This window comes from Aquarana catesbeiana, linkage group LG05, assembly GCF_042186555.1.
Source record: "Aquarana catesbeiana isolate 2022-GZ linkage group LG05, ASM4218655v1, whole genome shotgun sequence".
NCBI classification, from domain to species: domain Eukaryota; kingdom Metazoa; phylum Chordata; class Amphibia; order Anura; family Ranidae; genus Aquarana; species Aquarana catesbeiana.
The window spans coordinates 182,311,749-182,323,144 of NC_133328.1; positions in this window are offsets into that span (position 1 = coordinate 182,311,749).

Sequence of the window (11,396 nt, forward strand, 5' to 3'; positions counted from 1 at the left end):
GTGCAAATAAGTACCTTTCTTGGAGTTGCATCTCCAGCACGTGTCCGAATTGGCAGGGAACATCATCCTAAGTGTTGTGGGGACTCGGTACCACCTTGATAGGATTTTATAGTTCTTCTGCATATAGCTCGAGATCGAGGTCTTGCTTGTGAAAAGAAAGGCCTTACTCCAGTCCGCCTCAGATATATCAATTCCAACCTCTGCTGACCATTTTGTTGTGTAAATAGGAAGGACATCGTGAATGTGTTCTAAGATTTGTTTGTGTATAAGTGATAAGGGGTGTCTTGGGGTCTCCGGTAGGATGCAGAGTTGTTCAAATCCTGTTAAAGGTCTGTGAACTAGGCTAGAGTCGTGTAGTTGTTTGCAGTATTCGCTCAAGTGTCTACGGGTGAGCCAGGTCACTCTAGAGGTTGTATCTGGAAGAGCAGAAGCAAATGTACCTAAGGTGGGGTCCACAAATTGTCGTGCGGTGGGCCAAAGCTCTCTAAAATAGTTGTCTATGGAGTTTATGAAGTGGCCCTCCGGGAATTTAGGGATGAATATCACTTTAATGATAAATACATTGTTTGGTCTCAGTTTCCTTGTGTAGCTACGTGTCTGGTCTCTTTAGCCGCTGATTCCTGGCACAGTCCTCCCTCAATGAATTCACCCGGTGTTTTCCCAGTCTGGAGAGAGGAAATGGTGGTTTGAACCTCTTTAAGGTTGATTGGGGAATCTAAGTGGGCTCTATGTTCGTCAGTCAGGACCGGGAAGTCATCGGAGGTTAAGTACGTGTCTAGGTCGTCCTTGGTGTAATTAACTTTTGAAGTATACAGTTCCGCATAAAAGGCCGCAAAGCAATCTGTAATGGGCCCTGAGTCTGTAAGTATCTCACCAGTAGGGGTCTTTATATGAGGAACATTCATGACCGGGGACTGTTCATGTGCTAGCCAGACCAAAAGCCTCCCCATGCGTTCACCCTGTTCAAAGATCCTCTGTGATTGCTGTAGCAATGTTTTCCTGGTCATGGAGGTATGCAGAAGAAGAACCCGAACTGCCACTTCTTGTAATTTACTGTAATCCTACGGGTCTTTAGTCAAAACATATTGTGGCTTTAAGCTAGAAGCTTTCACCTCAGCTTCACCCAGTTCAGCTCTTACTCTCCTGCGCACCTGACCTATCAAAAGTTGGTACTGTCCGCTACTAAAAGCTTTAAAGGCATCCCAAACAACTGCCTCATCAGCGGTATCAGGGTTAAGACCCCAATATATGAGAAACTGCAACCGGAACGCATTATCCACCTCCGGGTCTGCAATTCAGTATCTGGATAGTCTCCACAGCTTATCATTCATATTTTGGGATAAAGAAATCTGCACCAGCACCGATGCGTGATCAGAAATCCCTCTAGGCAATATCTTGGCCTGTTGAATCCTGGAGAGGAGGGGACCCCCCGGATAGGCCAGGTCTATGCGGGAAAATGTTTTGTAGGTGGCAGAATGGCACGTATATATTCTCTAGTGGTTGGATGTTTCCACCTCCAGACATCCAGCAGACCATAGGTCTCCGCCCAACATGCCAATTTCGTAGGGAGGCCCCTATCAGCGGAGACTCTGTCCACTCCAGGATCTAGAGGCATGTTAAAGTCACCCATGATCAGAATATTATCCGTAGCACAATTAGCCACCATCATAATTAGCCTATGAAGCAGTTTAGTTGAGGCTGGAGGCGGCAAATACACACCCCCCAACACCAACCCCAGGCCATAAATCACCGCATGTACCAACACATACCTCCATCTGAGTCCAGATCCAATTGTAACAATTAAAAGGGCAAGGACTTTCGAACAAGAATACTCACACCCCTGGCAGAATTAGAGAAGGTTGAATGGTAATGAAACCCTATCCAGGGTTTTTTAAGGCTGAGTGTTTTACTACCCAGCAGATGGGTTTCCTGAAGGATTCATATATGAGGATTATGATCAAGAAACGGAATAGCAGGGACCGTTTAACAGGAATATTGATTCCTCGTGTGTTCCATAATACTACATTAAAATGAGCCATAGCAGCAAGATAGAAGAATTATTGCCTAGGAGCTCAGTGTACTTTCATACTCAGATGGAACGGCAGTGCCCAGCCCTGAATCCTAATAATACATTGTACGGCAGTAAGTCCTCTGAAATGTGCATTTTCAAATAAACAGCAATAACAGGTAACACAAAAGTCCCACATCCCAAAAACATTTCCCCACTCTCCCCTCCCCGCCAACCCCCTTAAAACTAAGGGTGGCCCAAATCCCCAAACTGTTCGTGGTGAAACTTCACCCCTTTGGGGCAGTGTGCTAAAGAGGCAAAGGGTCCTATGCCAAAATGAGAAAAACCAAAAATGAATCAGAACAAAAAGGTTAAGTATACTGCAAAAAGGCACATCCAGTAATCCAAATAAGGTGCAGGTCATCCAGCAGTACTTGGGGTACAAAGCTTAAAGAAACAGTAAACGTCACTAACAAAACGGTGTATCAGAGTGTCTCCGTTCTCCCAGGATTCTTTCAAGATAGGAAAGGAGGGGGGGTTCATATAGGAAAGGGAAGGTCAGTACCCAAAGATGAGAATTACAGGAGCCGTTGTGGGACCCCCAACAAAAAAAAACAATTAGCACCCCTCCGGGCACCAAAGGCATATTGAACTTTACCCCGTGACGAAAAGAGATCCCTCAGCTGGCAGGGAGACAGGCAGAAGACATAGTGGCATTGGTAAACACTGATTTACAGGAAAATGACCATGAGTGGTCAGGCTCTGAGGAGGGTATCCAGCCAGTCAGCTGCTTCCTCCGGTGAGGTAAAGAACCTCACTTGACCACCATCTTGGACTCTGAGCCTTGCCGGGAATAGCATACTATATTTTGGGGTTGATTTACTAAAGCTGGAGACTGCAAAATCAGTCTCACTTCTGCATAGGAACCAATCAGTTTCCAGGTTTTATTGCCAAAGCTTAATTGAATAAGCTGAGGTTAGAAGCTGATTGGTTTCTCTGCAGAAATGAGACTCATTTTACACTCTCCAGCTTTAGTAAATAAACCCCTTTATGTTCTTTTCTCTCAGCCGGGAGTGAACATTTCCAAAGGTCTTCCTAAGGTGCTGGGTTTCAACAGAATAATCTGGGAACACCATAAGTTTAGCGTTCACATATCTTAGTTCTCTGGAGGTCCTGGCCTCCCTGAGCACCAAATCACGGTCATGAAAATTCAGCAACTTAAAAATAAAGGTACGGGGAGATGCCCCTGTGGGACCCCTACTGGACTTGATACAATGAGTTCACTCTACCGCAAATTGGGAGGAAAACTGAGCATTAGGCAGGAGATGGTCCATCTTTTCAGTGACTGTGGCATGACAGGCATTAATCGCCTGCATCAAAGCCTGGTAAGCCACAGAGCCCTCAGTCACAGAACCCACCGCTGCAGAACTCTCTCCCTCCGTCTGCGATGCTATGCTGTGTGTAGTAATGGTGGAGGATCCCTTCACTTACGGTTTCTTCTTGGAGCCTTTGGAGCCATTGTATGGGCAAACGGGACCAGCCAGCACTACAACCCCTGTGCTCAGATACAGTGTAGTTCCGCTTTAGGCTCTGTTATAGTGGGCTTTTGTTCGCTGTAATCGGGTTTTGCAACCCTATACAAGTCATTGAGAATGAAAAACCCGGTTGAAGCGGGTCAAATGCACCTGTCATAAAATTCTGAATGAAGCATCCTATCCTGATGTCAAACTGATGCCATCAACACAGTTTCAAAGCCCCATAGACGCATGCCCTTAAGCCCCGTACACACGGGCCAAATGACAGCGACATTCTGCCAATGTGTATGCCAGCTGGTCCAACAGAAGCCAGCTTCTGTTGGACGAGCATGCTGGAAAACCAGCAGTCGACTGGCTCCCGATCAACAATCTCAACCAATGACTGAGAGCGGTGATCTGATTATTCTGGCGAGGGGGGGTCCCCCTGTCTGAACATAACAGCTCAGCGGGGGGGAGATCGCTGTACTAACATTGGATCATTAGTACAGTGGCTCCAACTGGAGCTGACAGTTTTGCTTCGTTCAACCTGCTGGGTACCAGGCTTTAGAGTGTATTTTCCCATACTCTCTAGTGGAGTCTTGAGTAAAGAGATATCAAGTCCTTCAGTATCTTTAGGGCAGTCCAATTGTTGTCACTGAAATCTGCCCCAATGCTGGCTGTTATCTGGCTGTGTATGTCAGATTTGACATAAGCATGCAAGGACTGGGTGCTGTAACATTCACATTTTTCCTAATATTGTTATGATCACTACTACTTCTTCCCATTTCCTGTTGGGTCACAAAAGCAGGAAAAGGGAAAGGCAGGAGAACATGGGAAGACTCTTCACAGTTTTAGAAAGTGTTGAAATTTGCATGTTACAATGACTTGGTGTTTGGGGCATCCTGCAGATCTCATATAGAAGTAGCCTGTTTAGTAATTTAGGATGCTGGGAGATTCACTCTTCAATCTGCTCTAAGGCCGCGTACACAGGGGCGGACCTTTTGACCGGACTGGTCCGACTGACTTTCCGACTGACTTTTAGACGAACGGACTTGTCTACACACAGTCATACCAAAGTCCGATGGATTTGTACGTGATGACGTACAACTGAACTAAAATAAGGAAGTTGATAGCCAGTAGCCATAGCTGCCCTAGCGTGGGATTTCATCCGTCGGACTGGCATACAGACGAGCGGATTTTTCGACCGGACTCGAGTCCATCGGAAAGATTTGAAGCATGTTTCAAATCTAAAGTCCGTCAGATTTTCGACTGGAAAAGTCCGCTGAAGGTCCGATGAAGCCCACACGTTCGGATTGCCCGCCGGACACCAGTCGAAAAGTCCGCTTGTGTGTACGCTGCATGCGGCTGCCAAATAACTTGAAGATGCTTCTTTGTCAAGGTGTTGTAAAGTTCTGTCTTTTGCAGCTCATTCAAATCATTGAATTTTCAGAGGCCTGTGCAGTAGCTTGGTAGTAGTTTGCTGGCTCAGAGATTCTCACTGTGGACCATCTGCTCCCTTGAGTCTAACTTCATGTGTGACTACGTCGACCTCTGTTCCCATACTGCTTCACCAATTTCTCTTGAATATATCAGTGTACTAACAGCTAACGAATGGCGCCAGCCATCTTCAAACACCTAGTCAGAGTGACCTGGAATCCCACAAGAACTTTGTGGCATGTCATTCACACAGCCATGTTATATTTTACTTTCCAAAGGCTGTCCTTCAAATTATGTTCTCAACTTCCTGAATTCTAAACATACTGTATGCTCTGTGCTAATTATTATGCTAATATTTTAGTTAACATAATTAAAAAGTTATCATCTGTAACCTTATTACTTCCCATTTGCACGGTTGCTTCCACAGATTCAGTATAATTATATGCTAACACTATTAACGGTTACATTATAGAAATAACAAAACATTGATTTATTTCTTTTAAAAAATCACTTTCTTATAAAATTATAAAGACAGATGTTCTTCTGATCTTATAATGTCAGCACAATTACTGCATGGAGGTCAATCATCCAGCTGCTTGTTTTCTGTATAGCAAGCTGGAGCGCAAAATATTTGTTCTATTTGGGCGTTTATTTTCATTATATTCTCTTCTCACTCAGTTTACATCAGCAAGCACTTGGATTATACCACAGGGAGACATTGATGTTGAGATAATTCACTTTAGTTTGCACAGAAGAAAATTAGCTTGTATATGACTAACATGCTAGAATATACCACAAATGACTTTCGGTACTGTTATTCTCAGCTGCTAGCCTGGTCAAAGGCTCGGCAATGTTATGATCGATGCAGTAGAATAAAGTAATCTTTAAAGATTATTGCTTGCTTTTATGAGTAAAACTGGCCATATATTTAAAGTGGAGGTTTACATTACATTTACCAACAATCTGTTTGTTGTTCCAGTCAAGGACCTATGGTTAGAAACACACACTACTTCCTGTGAAGAGTTGGATTTCAACTGTGCACCCAGGGAACAGAATAAGTAAATTATGAAACTCTTTAGCTTCATTTAGATGTGCGGTTGGAGCGCCCCCCCCCCCCCCCCCTTCCCCAACTGTCCCCCCTTAACCACTTCAATACTGGGCACTTCCCCCCTTCCTGCCCAGGACAATTTTCAACTTTCAGTGCTGTCACAATTTGAATGACAATTGCGCGGTCATGCAACACTGTACCCAAACTAAATTTTTATCATTTTCTTCCCACGAATAGAGCTTTCTTTTGGTGGTATTTGATCACCACTGGAGTTTTTTTATTTTTTGCTAAACAAACTAAAACTGACCAAAATTTTTGGAAAATTTTTTTTCTTTGTTTCTGTTATAAAATTTTGTTTTCGCCTTCATGATGGGCACCGATGAGGCTGCACTAATAGGCACTGATGAGGTGGCACTGATGTGGTGACACTGATGAGGAGGCACTGATATATAGAATTGATGGGCACTGATAGGTGGTACTGATGGGCACTGATAGGCGTCACTGATGGGCACTGATAGATGGCACTGGAAAGGCAGCACTGATGAGGAGCTACTGACAGACATTACTGATTGGCATCTGAAGGTCACTGACAGGCATTACTGATGGGGCACTGATTGGCACATTTATGGACACTGATTGGCACATTTATGGGCATTGATTGGCACTCTGATAGGCACTGACAGGCGTTACTGATGGGGCACAGACTGGCAGCTGATGGGCACCTCTCATGGGAGCTATGCTGATAATCAATTTGCTGATTATCAGCGCAGACCTCCCCTCTGACAGGGACAGCCGCCGATCGGCTCTCCCTGTCAGCGCGAACCAAGGGAAGCCATTTCCCGGCACATCCTGGTTCACACTGTGATCAGTTGTGATTGGTCACCACTGATCATGTGGTAAGGAGGATCCTCACTACGATCAGAGATGCGGTGTGTCAGAGTGACACACAGCACCACCGATCGCTGCGCGGCCCAGCGGGCACACGCCAGCCACGGTTGCCACATCATCCCTTTAATCCAGGACACACATTAATTACACAGGTTTTGTGACTGATTAAGGTGGTAATTAAACTCACTTAGTGCCTTATCTGCATTAAATCAGCCTCAGAACCTGTGTAATTAATATGTGTCCTGGATTAAAGGCAACCCTATGTGTCCTGGATGTGGCAACCCTAGCGCCAGCAGGTTATCCTGAAAGACGTCATAAGACGTCAAGTAAGTATAACAGAACCACCGCCTGGCCGTCATTCTACTATAGTCGCTAAGCTGCAAATAGTGGGGTGGTTACATGCTACAGTCACAATGCTTTGCTTTAAGGAGCGCTGCAAAAACAAATTAACATAAACCTGCCAAATGGCATACATTTAAGCGAAAGGGGAAGGGCTAAAATTCCCCACAGCCATGTGCAATGTGTGCAAATGGGAATGGGGTTAAAACTGGCAATGTGACACCTCCTCACCGCCTGTCCATCGGCTCTGAAAATCAGGCTGTATTCACACTGCTGTGATGACCGACATTGAATGTGATTCGCACTGCATTGCTGTGCAGATCACATGCAATGTCTGTGTGAAATTGCATCGCATTCCCACCAAAATGGTTCAGGACCCTTGCTCAGGTTGCTCAGTTGTCGGTTGATTGCCAGCACTCATCGTTCCACAGTGGCTCACCTGATGATCATTTCCTGCTCGTCTGCCAGCCCCTTCTGGCTAATTAAACTGCCTGGTTCATTCCTTCCATGCCTTCGTCTTGGTCAAACATTCTGGAGACTCTCTGCTGTGTTCCTATTGAAGACTTGCCTCGCTGACGTCCCTTCTGGTTCCTGATCCTGTTTGCTGCCTCTGACTATGCTGATCTCTGGCTTCCTGATTTACTGGCTTGTTCTAACAGCTTTGGCTACCAGACCCTGGCTATGTTTTGACTACATTTTCTGATTTGTACCATTTTTACCATTGTATTAAAAGGTGTTATTTTTACTGCATTTTCTGTCACTGTCTGATTCATGGTTCCTGACAGTAGGCGAAGGCCATGAATTCAAAAGATGCAGACAATCCACCTAGTGGTAATATTTTTTCCAGATTGAATGTACAGGACCACTGCATGGATCAGTTTGCCATAGCGTTACAGATGCTCCTGATTCGCAATGCTCACCTGGATCCTCCCACTCTAGCTGTTCCGGTACAGCCTGTGTTGCAGGCCATCTCTGCTGCTGCTCTAGTCTCTGTGCAGGCACCCGCCTCGACTATTACCTCTATAAGAGGTATGTCCAGTTCCACTCCACTTCCCCAGCGATCCAGTTCAATGCAGAGGGTTTCTCAACCAGGTTGGGATATACTTTGAGATGCTACCCCAGGCATTCCCCGCAGGCAGAAGCAAAGTAGGCTTCAGTATTTCTTTGCTTTCTGATAGAGCCTTGGCCTGGGCAAACCCTCTATGGGAGATGCAAAGACCCATTGTCCTGAGTCACACTGAGTTTGTGGTTTCCTTTAAAAGGGTATTTGACGTTCCCGCATGCTCCACTTCTGCTGCCAAGAGCCTCATGTCCATCAAACAGAGTACAAGAACTGTTGCCAATTACGCCATTCCGTACTCTGGCAGCAGAGGTCACTTGGAACAATGAGGCCCTAGTGGCTGCTTTTTCTCATTATCTCTCGGGTAACATCAAAGAGATAGCAGCCCGAGACATACCTACAGATCTGGAGAGGTTGATCACATTTGCCATTCTCATTGACTCCAGACCCCGAGAGAGACCTACCTTTAAGGAGCGCTTTGCGGAAGCCTCCTGTACATTTGGCTCCCATCCTTGCCCCCCTCACCTCCCATGCCTTCTGGTATCGAGTGAAGTAAAACCCATGCAGTTGGGCTTCACACATCTCTCTGTGGAGGAAAGAGCCTTTAGGAGGAGGGAGAGATTGTGCCTTTATTGTGGCCAGACAGGTCACTTTTTTAAGTCTTGTCCTTCCCATCTGGGAAACGTTTGCACCTGAGGTCCTGTAGGGGACAGACCTTAGGTGGCGTTGTTACATCCCCAGTTATCCTGAAGGATAAGCCTCTAGTTCTGGTACCCTTTCTTGGTCTGAGTCGTCCATCGATGCACAGGCTCTAATTGACTCTGGGGCTTCAGGCCTGTTCATAGAAGTGACTTTGTGTCTAAGCACTTGATTCCGCTGCAGCTTCGTGCCACTCCACTTGCCTTTGAGGCTATTGATTTAAGTTATTTCCTCACTTTATTACCCGGTGGTTATTGGTTATCCTTGGTTACAGAGGCACAACCCCTCTTTTGATTGACTTTGTGCTGAGGTTTTTTCCTGGTCGCCACAATGCAGTAAAACATGTTTTCAGAAAGTGGCTAAGGTCTTGTGCACCTTTTCCCTCTCTTCCTTTCCAGAGGTGCCATGCCCCCTCATGGCCGGGTTTACCCATTGTCTGTCTCGGAGGATAAAGCCATGGAGAACTATGTTGTTGATGCACTTTCTCATTGGGTTTACCTGTTGTCTGTCTCAGAGGATAAAGCCATGGAGAACTATGTTGTTGATGCATATTCTCGTGGGGTTCATCCGCAAATCCTCATCTCCTGCTGGTGCTGGCTTCTTCTTTGTGAAAAAGAAGAGTGGTGAACTGAGTCCTTGTATCGATTATAGGGGTCTCAATCGCATTACGATAAAGAACGCACATCCGATTCCGTTGATTACGGAATTATTTGACCACCTCAAGGGAGCAACGGTTTTCATGAAGCTCGATCTGAGAGGGGCATACAATCTCGTGAGTATCAAGGAGGGTGACAAATGGAAAACTGCATTTAATACCAGGACAGGACATTATGAATACCTCTTAATGCCGTTTGGTCTTTGCAACGCTCCTTCAGTTTTTCAGGAGTTCATCAATGATGTCCTCAGAGATATGTTGCAGCAATATGTGGTGGTTTATCTCAATGATATTCTCATATATTCTAAATCCCTAGAGGGCCATCACACAGATGTCTCCCGTGTGCTACAGAGGCTGGGAGATAATAACCTATATTGTAAGTTGGAAAAGTGCAAGTTCCATCGTGAACAGGTTACAGGTTACATTTCTGGATTATGTCATTTCTACTGCTGGTTTTTCGATGGACCCAGAGAAACTATCTGCAGTTTTACAGTGGCCTCGACCCATAGGTCTATGTCCACTACAAAGTTTTCTTGGCTTTGCCAATCATTATCGGAAATTCATTCGTAACTTCTCTTCTCTGGTCAAACCCCTGACTGATATGACCAGAAAGGACGATAACCCACAGAATTTTTTCTTCCATTCCATTAAAGCCTTTGAGTTTCTCAAGGCTGCCTTTGTTTCAGCTCCTGTGCTGGCACATCCTGATCCTACGTTACCCTTCATTTTTGAGGTTGGTGCTGAGACTGGAGTAGGCTGCCTTCTGTCTCAACGTCCTACCTCTGAGAGCACTATGCATCCTTGTGGCTACTTTTCTAAGAAATTATCTTCTGCAGAATGCAATTACTAGATTGGGGACAGAGAATTGTTAGCTATCATTTTAGCTCATAAAGAATATAGGCATCTTCTCGTTGGTACCACTGTGCCGATCCTCATTTTGACTGACCATAAGAATCTCACATTCTTGTCTGAGGCAAATCGCTTATCTCCCAGAAGGGCGCGATGGGCTCTTTTTCTGTCAAGCTTCAATAGTTTTATTTTTACCAGGTACTAAGAATGTAAGAGCTGATGCCACAACAGTTTTCCTCCGCTTCTGGCCACTGTTCGTACTATTCTCACTTCAGCTTTGGGTGACAGAATTCTTGCTGCTCAGATCCATTCTCCTCCTGAGAAACCTTGTGGCCACTGCTTTGTCGCTGAGAATCTCCCCACTGCTTTGCTCCAGACTTACCATTTTCCCAAGGTAGCTGGCCACCCAGGGAAGAATCAACTAATTTGGGCTATTTCTCAACAATTCTGGTGGCCTAGTCTCCGCGCTGATGTAGCTGCCTTCGTAGCCACTTGCTCCGTGTGTACTCAGAGTAAGACACCCCGACACCTTACAGTGGGCCTCTTACCACCCATACCAAATGGAGAGAGGCCTTGGACCCACCTGTCTATGGATTTTATTGTGGAGTTACCCAACTCCTAGGACAACACAGTTATTCTTAGGGTGGTTGACCAGTTCTCAAAAATGTCACATTGTATTCCACTTAAGAAGGTGCCCACATCCAAAGAACTGGCATCCATTTTTGCTCGAGAGATCTTTCGGTTACATGGGCTACCCAAAGGTTATTATCTCGGACAGCAGTAGACAAGTTTGTCTCCAGGTTTTGGCGAGGCTTTTGTGCACAGTTAGGAATTCAGATTTCCTTCTCCTCTGCATATCACCCGCAGTCCAATGGGACCACAGAACGAGCCAACCAGGC